A 13,361-nucleotide genomic window follows, 5' to 3' on the forward strand; every position below is an offset into this window, starting at 1 on the left:
ACCTCGAGAGGTCATCGAGTCCAGCCCCCCGCCCTCAAGGCAGGATCAAGCTCCGTCTACACCATCCCTGACAGATGTCTATCTAACCTGTTCTTAAATATCTCCAGAGAGGGAGATTCCACCACCTCCCTTGGCAATTTATTCCAATATTTGACCACCCTGACAGTTAGGAATTTTTTCCTAATGTCCAATCTAAACCTCCCCTGCTGCACTTTAAGCCCATTACTCCTTGTCCTGTCCTCAGAAACCAAGAGGAACAAATTTTCGCCTTCCTCCTTGTGACACCCTTTTAGATATTTGAAAACCGCTATCATGTCCCCCCTTAATCTTCTTTTTTCCAAACTAAACAAGCCCAGTTCATGAAGCCTGGCTTCATAGGTCATGTTCTCTAGACCTTTAATCATTCTTGTCGCTCTTCTCTGTACCCTTTCCAATTTCTCCACATCTTTCTTGAAATGTGGCGCCCAGAACTGGACACAGTACTCCAGCTGAGGCCTAACTAGTGCAGAGTAGAGCGGCAGAATGACTTCACGAGTTTTGCTTACAACACACCTGTTGATACAACCTAGAATCATATTTGCTTTTTTTGCAACAGCATCACACTGTTGACTCATATTCAACTTGTGGTCCACTATGACCCCTAGATCCCTTTCCGCCATGCTCCTTCCTAGACAGTCGCTTCCCATCTTGTATGTATGGAACTGATTGTTCCTTCCTAAGTGGAGCACTTTGCATTTCTCTTTATTAAACCTCATCCTGTTTACCTCTGACCATTTCTCTAACTTGCTAAGGTCATTTTGAATTATGTCCCTATCCTCCAAAGAAGTCGCAACCCCACCCAGTTTGGTATCATCTGCAAACTTAATAAGAGTACTCTCTATCCCAATATCTACATCATTGATGAAGATATTGAATAGTACGGGTCCCAAAACAGACCCTTGAGGAACTCCACTTGTTATCCCTTTCCAGCAGGATTTAGAACCGTTAACAACAACTCTCTGACTATGGTTATCCAGCCAATTATGCACCCACCTTATCGTGGCCCTATCTAAGTTATATTTGCCTAGTTTATCAATAAGAATATCATGCAAGACTGTATCAAATGCCTTACTAAAGTCTAGGTATATGACATCCACCGCTTCTCCCTTATCCACAAGGCTCGTTATCTTATCAAAGAAAGCTATCAGATTAGTTTGGCATGACTTGTTCTTCACAAACCCATGCTGGCTATTCCCTATCACTTTATTACTTTCCAAGTGTTTGCATACGATTTCCTTAATTACCTGCTCCATTATCTTCCCTGGGACAGACGTTAAACTGACCGGTCTATAATTTCCTGGGTTGTTCTTATTCCCCTTTTTATAGATGGGCACAATATTTGCCCTTTTCCAGTCTTCTGGAATCTCCCCTGTCTGCCATGATTTTTCAAAGATCATAGCTAAAGGCTCAGATACCTCCTCTATCAGCTCCTTGAGTATCCTGGGATGCATTTCATCAGGACCTGGTGACTTGCTGACATCTAACTTTCCTAAGTGATTTTTAACTTGTTCTTTGTGTATCCTATCTTCTAAACTTACCCTCTCTCTGCTTGTATTCACTACGTTAGGCACACCTCCAGACTTCTTGGTGAAGACCGAAACAAAGAAGTCATTGAGCATCTCCGCCATTTCCAAGTTCCCTGTTACTGCTTCTCCCTCCTCGCTAAACAGTGGGCCTACCCTGTCCTTGGTCTTCCTCTTGCTTTTAATGTATTTATAAAAGGTCTTCTTGTTTCCCTTTATGCCTGTAGCTAGTTTGATCTCATTTTGTGCCTTTGCCTTTCTAATCTTGCCCCTGCATTCCCGTGTTGCTTGCCTATATTCATCCTTTGTTAGTTGTCCTAGTTTCCATTTTTTATATGACTCCTTTTTTATTTTGAGATCATGCAAGATCTCCTTGTTAAGCCAAGCTGGTCTTTTGCCATATTTTCTATCTTTCCTACACAGCGGAATTGTTTGCTTTTGGGCCCTTAACAACGTCCCTTTGAAATACTTCCAACTCTCCTCAGTTGTTTTTCCCTTCAGTCTTGCTTCCCATGGGACCTTACCTACAAGTTCTCTGAGCTTATCAAAATCTGCCTTCCTGAAATCCATAACCTCAATTGTGCTGGTCTCCCTTCTACCTTTCCTTAAGATCATGAACTCTATTATTTCGTGATCACTGTCCCCTATACTGTCTTCCACTTTCAAGTTCTCAACTAGTTCCTCCCTATTTGTTAAAACCAAATCCAGAACAGCTTCTCCTCTGGTAGCTTTTTCAACCTTCTGAAACAGAAAGTTGTCTCCAATGCAGTCCAGAAACTTATTGGATAGCCTGTGCCTCGCTGTGTTAGTTTCCCAACATATGTCTGGATAGTTGAAGTCTCCCATCACCACCAAATCTTGGGCTTTGGATAGTTTTGTTAATTGTTTAAAAAAGGCCTCATCCACCTCTTCCACCTGGCTAGGTGGCCTGTAGTAGACTCCTAGCATGATATCACCTTCGTTTTTTACCCCTTTTAGCTTAACCCAGAGACTCTCTACACAGCTATCTCCTACGTTCATCTCCACTTCAGTCCAAGTGTGTACATTTTTAATATACAAGGCAACCCCTCCTCCCTTTTTTCCCTGTCTGTCCTTCCTGAGCAAGCCGTACCCTTCCATACCAATATTCCAATCATGCGTCCCATCCCACCAGGTTTCTGTAATACCAATGATATCATAGTTGTATTTATTGGTTAGCAATTCCAGTTCTTCCTGCTTATTACCCATACTTCTCGCATTTGTATATAGGCATCTAAGATACTGATTTGATCTTGCCTCCCTGTTATGCCCTGACCCTCCTTTCTCCTTGCCATTATAGGCCGTAGTCCCCCCCATTTCCAACCCATCTCCCAGTCCCGCACATTCAGCACTTACCTGTGGGCTTTGCTCACCTGCCCCCGACAAACCTAGTTTAAAGCCCTCCTCACAAGGTTAGCCAGTCTGTGTCCAAACAAGGCCTTCCCGCTCCTGGAAAGGTGAACTCCATCTCCGCCAAGCAGTCCTTCCTGGAAGAGCACCCCGTGATCAAGGAAGCCGAATCCCTCCTGGCGACACCATCGTCGCAGCCAGGCATTCACCTCCAGGATGCACCTCTCTCTGCCCGGGCCCCTACCTGCATGGCATCTTCATTGCTGTTCATTGGTGTTGTTATGGCTTCCGGATTCCGTACAATGTGGAGCACAGCTATGGCTTCCGGGTTCTGTATGGATCCGACTTCTAGAGTCCGTGCAATATGGCGGCTCACAGTTCCGGTTTCCGTACGGCAAGGCGGCCTGCTTGATTCAAAATGGCCGACAGATGCCATGTTGCCCGATGATGCTGGTACTTCCTCGTATTGCGTAAGCCTTTTAAAGAATTCATCTGTGTTTAGATTTTTGAAACGTTCCCATGGCTCATGTTTACTATTCTCTGTGATGGTAACCTTCTCATTGCGCTGACATCCTCCGGTTTACCATTGAAAAGTCTAGGCTGATATCCTGGCCTTTTACCTTGATAATGCTGTTTATTTTCACGGTTATTAAATGCTGCCATTTTCCTATTCCGCATTTTATAACTAGGGTGAGCTAACTGGTGGAGATCAAAAATCTCCCTCACCTTATTTTCCAGCACAGACAGTGGTGTGCTTCATATGTCAATTGTTCCTTAGGCCAATTTTATGGCAGGGAGCAAACCTGAGTGGTGTGGAGAGGGCCAATAAAGAAAAGTTATTTATTAGTTCCCTAAATAGAAGAACTAGAGGACACCAAATGAAATTAATGGGTAGCAGGTTTAAAACTAATAAAAGAAAGTTCTTCTTCACGCAGCGTGTAGTCAACCTGTGGAACTCCTTGCCAGAGGAGGCTGTGAAGGCTAGGACTATAACAGAGTTTAAAGAGAAGCTAGATAATTTCATGGAGGTTAGGTCCATAAACGGCTATTAGCCAGGGGATAAAATGGTGTCGTTGGCCTCTGTCTGTCAGAGGCTGGAGAGGGATGGCAGGAGACAAATAGCTTGATCGTTGTCTTCGGTCCACCCTCTCAGGGACACCTGGTGCTGGCCACTGTCGGTAGATAGGATACTAGGCTAGATGGACCTTTGGTCTGACCCAGTACGGCGGTTCTTATGCTCTTATGTTCTTATGTTAAATTTCTTTCAGTTCAGGTGTGTCATAAGACAGTGCATGTCCCCGCAATTCCCCAAGACCATTAATCCAAAATAACAATTTCTCATTGCATAGGTTTCTGGTCTTTCACTTTCATGTTGTCTCTCGATATTCATCCTTCCCATCAAATTGTCATAAAGAAAATAAACCTTATAGATGTTTTTGTATACTTCATCTAACCCAATGCAATGATTATTTACAATAGAATAAGGCAACATGTTATAGTCATCCCCAGTCATGCATTCACGCAGCAATAACACAAGATCTTCATGTATAAGGTTGGGAGTCATAGCAACCTTAGCCAGCCAGTTCATGACTGTGTCCCTAGTACACACTCCCAAGGATTTGCCCAGTGCTCTGGCCTGCTCAGAGAACAGTGGCTTGGTCTCCCTTTTAACCACAGGGTGATTACTCCCCTCTGTGGTGGTATAGGTGATTATAATGGAAGCCATGGCATCCTCTCCTGCATAGGCTGGGGGAAGCACTTGGGTATTTAGTGGGCTCACCCAAACCATCTTCAGGTCCCCAATGGCTTTTAGGTTTTACTGCCACTACTAAGCCCCTGGCAGTTTGTAACTGAGCCATTAAGGCAGTGGTCCCCAACATTTTGGGGCTGCCGGGTGCCTGAGGGCAGGGCCGCGCACATGCTGCGCATCCAAGGGTGGGGCCGCACATGTGCTGTGCACCCGGGACCGGCACAATGCATGCGCCGTGTGCCCGGGCCAGGAGCCGCGCATGTGCCGTGCATCTGGGGTTGGGGCCGCGCATGCACCACGCATCCGTGGGCAGGGCCGCACATGCGCCACGTGTCTGGGGCAGGAGCTGTGCATGTGCCATGCGCCCGGGCAGGGAACGCCCATGCCCTGTGCACCCAGAGAAGGGCCAGCCCTGATCACTCAGCAGGTGCACATAAATGCCCCAGCGGGCACCATGGCGCCCGTGGGCACCGCGTTGAAGACCACTGCCTTAAGGCTTCAATCTCTACCTAGCAGGCTGAATGGTTTGCCTGCCCTTCTGAAGCCTTAGCTTCCTTCAGGAGTTTCCAAACTGCTGCCTGAGATTCTTGCAACTCAGTACCAGTTAGGGAGGCCACTTTCTTTGCGACTGTAGAACGAGGTTTACAGGGATGCTGAAAAAATGCATCTGCTTTTCCGATTTTTTTTTTTGGAAAAACAAACTCATTCCTTGGATGCGGCAGAGCTTTTCCAGGATACCTCTGGTATCCTGGAAAAGCTCTGCAGTATAGACATAGTTTGATAGAGCACCTTCTGTTATTAACAAAAGGGGTTGCACTGCCTTACACTATACGACTTGAGAATTTTAACTTCTTTGATAGGTAAATCCTTCACCTCAGGGCTTGCTTTGGTACAAGCAAGGCTGGCAGATGCCCCAGTATTTACCAAAGCCCTCTGCCTGAAATAAGCAAACCTCCCCTGATATTTTAGATCTATGATTGGTCTACGCACTGGTCTTGGAAAATTGGGAGCTACGATCCCTTGAATCAGAGCGGCTCGGCCACTTCAGTATGTTTTGCTCACTGAGGTGCCTTGCTCTGGAAGGCTGGCTGATCCTTTCTGCACTGAAACCTGCTCTGCTGTTTTGTATTTTGCCAATTGGTGGAAAATGTCTTTTAGGGTGAGCTGTTAAACTTCCTCCCACAACTCATATTTCAACAATCTCTTAACAAGCAGTTTTCTCATTATTTTTATTTCATCATGACTGCCACAAAATATAAAATAGTTCTGATTGTAATTGGATGACCCCTTTTCATTTAGCTCCTTGGGTTTATTATCTATGTTGAGAGCACATATTTTCCTTTTCGCGGCTAACCCCGGATTTGCCAGTAGCTGCAGCTCAAATACTTCCCTAACTCTAGCCTCTAACACAGGCAATCTAGTGTTCTGCGTGTTTACCGGCCCATACCTAACTTGATAACAGGAGAGAAACCCTGAATGTATAGATCTCTCAAATTCAGGGGTATCATAATGAATCATACCATTCCACAGCACACCCAATCCAGCCATCCAGAATAACTTTTTCCTCATGAAGTGCATTTCTGGGTCTTACTAGTCTGCTGCCTTTCTGCAAACATTTTGTCTGTGATATTTTCAGATGGAAAATATAGCCTTAAAACACACTTGTATAACTCAGATTGGCTGGTCTGTTTATCACTAGTACATGATAAGGTGGGGAATAAAATCCTTGCCCGACATGCATTCTCATAAGACGGCAACCACATCCTCCTGGCTATGGTTAGGAGTAACTGACAACCTTGCCAGCCAATTTAGTTTGGTGTCTCAGGTACAAAGATCCATTTGTTTGCCCAAAGCTCTTGCTTGTTCTGGTGCTAGGACTTTGCGCTCATGTTTTACCACAGAAGGGTGATGATTGTTATAACTTGTCACTGTTGTGACTACTAGGGCCAATGGCCCTCCAAATGACATCTCTCCTTCATACCCCTCAGGAGCAAAGAGCGTTAAGTGATGTTTACCAGCATATATTGGCAGCTTCTTCTTATAATACTCCATAAGGGATTCACTTACTCCCATACCAAATGCTGCCAAAGGGCTTGCTTGGATAGCATCAACCATACCCTTTGATGATTGCAGCTGCTGCTGCAATTTTCTTATTTACAATTGACATTCGGCATAGTTCAAATGTTCTGCTAGCAGGGTGTTAATCTCCTTCATCAGCTGCCTGATTGCTGCTTTTGATTCTGCTAACTGGTCTTTTAAACTAGCAGCCTTTTCTAAAGCACCTTAGACACCCTTGAAGAATTCCACACAGATTTCAACAACTTCCGCCATCAACCTTAGCCTGGACCAGTCCACACTAGAGATCCACTTCCTTGACACTACAGTACAATTACACAAGAGCCACATTTTCACCACTTTATACTGGAAATGTACCAACCGTTACACTTACCTACATGCTTCTTGCTTCCATCCAGGACACATTTCCCTATCATTTACAGCCAGCTCCTAAGATACAACTGGATTTGCTTCAATCCCACAGAGACAAACACCTACATGATCTATATCATTCTGAAAACTAAAATATTCACCCAGAGAAGTGAAAAAACAGATTGACAGAGCCAGATGGTATCCAGACATCAGCTTCTTCAAGACAGGCCTAACAAAGAAAACAATAGGACACGACTTGTCATGACCTATGGTCCCCAACTTACACCCCTCTCCCAGCACATTATCAACAATCTACAACCTATCCTGGAAAATGACCCCTCACTCTCACAGGCCTTGGAGGACAAGCCAATCCTTGCCTACAGACAACCCCCTAATCTCAAACAAATTCTTTCCATCAACCACACAGCACACCTCCATCATACTCATCCAGGAATCCACCCATGCAATCAACTCCGGTGCCAACTCTGTCCACACATCTATACAGGCAATATCATCACAAGACCTAACCACTAGAGGTTCATATAACTGCACATCCACCAATGAGATCTATGCCATCAAGTGCCAGCAATGCCCCACTGCCATGTATATTGGTCAGATTGGATAGCCTTGATGACAAAGGATTAATGGACACAAATCAGATATTTGAAAAGGCAACACACAGAAACCTGTTGGGGAACATTTTAACGTGTTGGGCACTCATTAATGGATCTCAAAGTTACCATATTATTACATGCCAATTTCAAAACAGAACTTAAATTTAATTTACTAGTTTGATACCAGCAATAGAGGTTTAAACAAAGACCTTAACTGGATTACCCACTACATTGCAAATCCTAATGACAAACAGGCAACCACTGGTACTTAAAAATACGTAGAATCCCCCCTATCAGCTTCATTTAGCTTGGGCACTCTAACATTTTTTCCTTCTCTTTCCCTCTCCATCTCCTCTCTCTGCTATTTATTTTGCAATCTGGATCCTTTAACTCCAATTTATCTGAAGAAGTGAGTAGTGCCTATGAAAGCTCATGATACCATCTACATTTTTTGTTCGTCTCTAAGATGCCGCAGGACTATTCATTGTGTTTAAGTGTTTTCAGTTACAGACTAACATGGCTACCTCTCCAAAACTTTTTCTGCAGCAAACACTCAAATGCAGGTCCCGTAGATGCTGGTCTAGATGGGACAGCTGCAGAGTGAGGCTAATAATCATAGCATTTGCTGCCTGATGTTCTGCAGTCTGCTTCTGGAGATCTTTTTCCAGCTTTTGTTTCTCATCAGGAGTCATTTCGGTCTGGGTTTTTAGGTGAGCCACTTGGGAGTTTAGTTCTCAGCTGACTGAAGCCAAGCTGTGTAGATCAAGGCCCATTTCTGTGCCTTTTTTTCAGGGCTAGTTTAGCTTTTAAATACTGAACCCATAAAATTGCATATTCACTTAATGAGTCTTCTCCTGTCAAGGACTCTGTCACTCAAGGATTTTTCCTGAAATGATTCACACTATACTTGATGGAACTTTTATTATTCAGGAACGTCCATCCTTGGAGCCTAAATAATTTTGATGCCATCAGCACTAAAGGATTGCTTACCCATCAACCCAAAGAAAAGGTTAGCAGGAACAGAAACTTCTACAGGCCCAGGGGAGGCAGTATTAGCCATTGTCTAGTACCACTAGGCAGCTCCCTCTCTGGGTACAGACTGTTTCAGGGATAGGGTGACAGGCAAGGAATCATGAACTGCCAGCCTCTCTGGGTATGGCAGCCTCTACATTACAGAGTTTTTTCAAAAAAATGGCAGTTTTCTGAAAAAACTTCAGTTATGTCCACACTGCAAAATTGAAAGAACAGAGAGGTTTTTCCAACATTGGTAATCCTCTATGAGGAAGAAGACTTTTTCCAAAAGAGCTCTTTCGGAAAAAGGCGTGTGTGGACAGGGAGTTCTTTCGAAAGAAGAGGAAAGAGGAAAAAGCACAGGTGCTCTGGTGACCAGTTCATCATTAGTAATCACAGCTGAAATGCGAGATAGCATCCACACTGAATAAACGCTATCTTTCGAAAAAGCAGTTCGCTTTTTCAATGTGTTTTTGCAGTGTGGATGCTCTCTTTTGGAAGAAGTTTTTCTGGAAGATCTCTTCCGGAAAAGCTTCTTCTGAAAGAAGCGTACAGTCTAGACATAGCCTAAGAGGAGTAGATGATCAGTTTCAGCATTAATGCCTTATGATAGTTCCCATTTGCCCTGTTGCCATGGAAAAGGGCAGTCGATATCTTTCCCCATGCCCAACCCTATGGTTAGACATTAACAAGGTAGTTGGAGGTACACCAGCACTGCTACCTGAGTCTCTGGAGGGACTACTGAAGGTATCTTCTCTCCTCCACTCCGATCAGGATTTAATTGAAAGGCCTGAGGCCACTTCTTCTGAGTGGCTTACCTCACCAAATGCACCAAAGAGAAACAGGAAACCCTCCCCAAGTCAGTGGACCATTAATCCCTGACACAGAAAATATAAAATGTCCTAGGATGCTTACTGGACCTAATCACGGCAATTACTCCTCAGAAGGTCCTGAGTTGCCACAAACTGTTACCCAAGGTACAAAGGCAAATAGGAAAAATAGGAAGCAAGAAAGTGACCCTGTTTCAGAAGATACAAGCACCCTTTTCCCATATTTGTCACTGGTATGGAATAATCATACTGGGAGGGTGCACTGAGTAATGTGATGAGAATAAAGAATGACACTCCAGCTAAGTTTAACAACTGTATTAAGGGATTAAGTTACAATAATTAGGAAAATGGGAGAATTCAGATTACAACCGAAAACAAAGAACAATTGTAAGCATCCTTAAATCAACAAATAACCGTACAACAGTGCAGGGATTCTATCAGTAGGGCATGTGGTCTAGGCCCAAATGCCCTCTTTGGCCAGTAAGAAGGGAAAAGACAACAGTAAAGAAGGGAAAAAGTAATAAACCCCTTTTACATTTTAGAGGTGCCGATGGGTGCTGTGCGCAGTCCGAGGTCTGGGACCTTCGACCCTCGAGCTAATTGGATGCTCTTGGGGAGGAACTCTGGAGAGATCCCAGCGGGGAACTTCAATGAGCAATGGTGGATCACTAATGGTAAGTAAATCTTCCCTTTCCTTCCTCACAGCCTTGATGGTGTTGTGGTGATCCGATGTTGACGGGAGTGTTGATGGAATGGAAAAAGATGGCTAAGATCAAAAACCACGCCACCCAGCAGCTGCACAGAGCCTTATTATATCATTTCTGTGGTGTGAAAACTCTGAGGTGATGAAATGCTCAGGGTCTGCTCAGGCTGGAAAAACTAGTTTTGGCTGGTAAAAACCAGCACAGCTCAGAGTTCTCTAGCTTCTGACAGGCACTCTGATCAAAATGGAGTTCTTAGGGTTAAAAGTTCACTGACTCCATCTCGAATGGTTTTCATAAACAATACACTAGAATCATGTTCAATTAAACACTTAAATACAAACCTATACATTGATGATGATGATGATGATATGTTGATACATTAACCCTTTATTCCGAACAGCTGCTAGAGTTCAGTTCCCCTTCTGGGGTGGCTCACAGTACAGGCCTCTTCTCCCAGTGACTAATAGAGCTGGGGGTGGCGGAGGCCCAGGCCCACCTTCTACTCCAGGTCCCAGGATAGGGACCCTGTAAGATAGCAGCTGTCTGTAACGTACCTTTAAATAATTGCATTGCTGCTACAATTCCATGGGGCACTTCTCCATGGCTCCAGCATATTCTTGACTCTTACCTCAGGTCATTGTCCTGGTACCAGCCCAGAGCACCATCTGCTCACCTTCAGATCTAGCAAGGAACTGCTCTTGCATTGAAGCTCTTCTTATAACAGGGGTCCTCAGGGCCTAGTCCACCCTGTCACATTCTCTCATGAGTCTATTTCTGAATCCAAAGTATTCTGCTACAATCTTTAACTCTTGTAAAGCAAACTTGCTTCTTTTCATGCGTTTTTCCTGAGAAAAAAAATCATTTTTTCTTAGGTTGAGCCCATTGTTCCCATTGCTTACATAGTTGCTACCAGGCACAATGAATGCACCTTGCTTCCAAGGACTGCATCATACCCTTTTAACAAAATCGTCTAAGTTATGTCCCAATGTCCTTTCTAAAGTATGGTTACATTGGTCATATTGCAGCACAGTGAGCATATGATAGTGACTCTAACAAATAAAAGTGGTTAACGGCAGAAAGAGAGGAGTTAAAGAGAAAATTGAGCTAGACAAAGAAATATTCAGCCTGAGGGCAGCTCAGTTAGTGACACTGCAGAAGAAGGGTGTGATGTGAAGGACCGAGGAACAGGCTGCAACAGGCAGCGTCTAGCTTGAAACAGCAGATGAAGAAGAGTGAAGAAATTGTTAGAGGATCCTTACTAAAGGATTCCCAGAAGACACAAGCAGATCATGGGGACTGTAAGAGAGAAAGCTGTGCTGTCAAACTGGGAAAACAGAATGAAATAAAGGTTGCCATTTGTGGGGGTTACAGCCCAGAAACTAGAAGCAAGTTAGAGGAGACTCTCTACTTTTATCCTTACCACTATGATTATGAGAAGAATGAGCTCCTTTAACTTCCTTTTCCCTTAGGCTGTTGTGGGCAGTTCCTGTATGGTCTTTGCTTGAAAACTAGAAGAGCTGCAAATGCCTATACACCTAGCCTCCTTGATAGATCACCATGGAGGTAACTTAGGAGAAAAAGAATGAGTAGAGGACAGGCCCTTCACCCCTGACCAGGTTAGAGCTGCAGGAAAATTGGTTGGTCCATTAACTCAGAGCACAGCAGGATAGAGGTTAGGGGTATGAGTTTCCCACATGCTTTGGCCCGAAGAGCCCTACATCTAGATTTGTTGTTGCTTTCTATGTTGTGGGTGCTTGTCTTATGTTTTCCTTTTCCCTAAGTCCTCTCACTCTTCCTCTCTCTGCTTTTTTCACACACCTTCTCCCCTTTTCTTGTCTCCTATTCTCTCTGCTTCTTCTCTCACTTCCCATTCTCTCTCCCTCCTACTCATTTCTGCCCCTCTTCTGCTGCTTTTTTCCTTTTTGTGTATACTTTTGGTTTGGAAAGTTAAAAGGTAAAGCCACAGTTGGCTTTTACTGAAAATATTTTACTGTCTTTGAAGATGTAGTTGCCAGGAGTTGAGGAATGTTATTACAGGTTACTGCCTTGAAATTAGTTTAGGAAAAGCAGTAAACAAACAAAAGAAGGATCAAAGATTGTGAAGTTTGTGTCCACACAAAGCAATGTTGTTTAAAGCAGAAGCTCATCCAGATAAAGTAAAAGGAGGGAAAAAGGAAAGAGAATGGATTTTCAAGGCTGTTTACCTGACCAGATCAGGAACGAGGGTTGAAAGTATTCTTGTCACGTGCTCACAACTCCTCTTCCTGCAGTAGTAGTTTGATTAAGTGATCATTAGAGATGTAAGAATGTTATTTATTTTTAAAAATTGTAGTTATTTATTTAGGCCCTGCCCTTCTGGGGATAGCTCCACTTGGGTGCCTTTCCTCCTCTTCCTCCCCTTCCCAAACACACCGTGCCAGGAGAATTCCAATAGCATAATTTCTTTGGATCTCCTGGTGGACAGGCAACCTGATCTCTTCCAGACTGAGCAACAGGCACTGAATTTATGGTTCCTGCCTTGCTTTTACAAGCAGCCACCGCCTCCAAATCCCTATCTTTAAGGCTATGTCTAGACTACATTGATCTATCGGAAAAAGGTACATAAATTGCGCTCCGCAATTTACGTACCTTTTTCCAGTTCTTTTTTCGGAAGAGGCTTTTCTGAAATTTGGCCAATCTACACTGGGCCAAATTTTGGAAAAGCCTCCTCTTTCGGAAGAGCCCTTTTTCCTCGTGGAAGGAGGAAGACAAGGCTTCTGAAAAAGTGCAAAAAAGTGGAAGAGCAGACGCATTCCCTGGATGCGGCGGAGTTTTTCTGGGATACCAGGAAAAACCCTGTAGTGTAGACATGGCTTAAGAGGCTAAGACCCACAACAGGAATAAGGGTTGCAGCTTGACTTGCAGCACCAACACACAGTCACATGCAGGTTGAGACAGTAAGAAACACCTAAGAAATGAGTAACTTACACATTAATATTACTTTTCCAACTGTGGCTATTATTCCCATGTTTTAGATAGGGAAACTAAACACAAATACAAATACATCAAATAGCTTGTTCAAGTCCATGCAATAAGCCATGGGTAGAGCATAGAAT

General features: G+C 43.9%; 1 long non-coding RNA gene across 2 annotated transcripts in view; it reads left to right on the forward strand.

Moving 5' to 3' along the window:
* LOC142826446 (uncharacterized) overlaps nucleotides 1-13,361 on the forward strand; it is a 31,444-nt gene that overhangs the window by 13,326 nt on the left and 4,757 nt on the right. For both annotated transcript variants that reach the window (XR_012900565.2, XR_012900564.2), the window contains exon 2: nucleotides 10,105-10,236. This is a non-coding gene — a long non-coding RNA (uncharacterized LOC142826446). The remainder of the gene's footprint in view (nucleotides 1-10,104; nucleotides 10,237-13,361) is intronic.

This window comes from Pelodiscus sinensis, chromosome 1, assembly GCF_052426305.1.
Source record: "Pelodiscus sinensis isolate ZL-2025 chromosome 1, ASM5242630v1, whole genome shotgun sequence".
Classification (NCBI taxonomy): Eukaryota; Metazoa; Chordata; order Testudines; family Trionychidae; genus Pelodiscus; species Pelodiscus sinensis.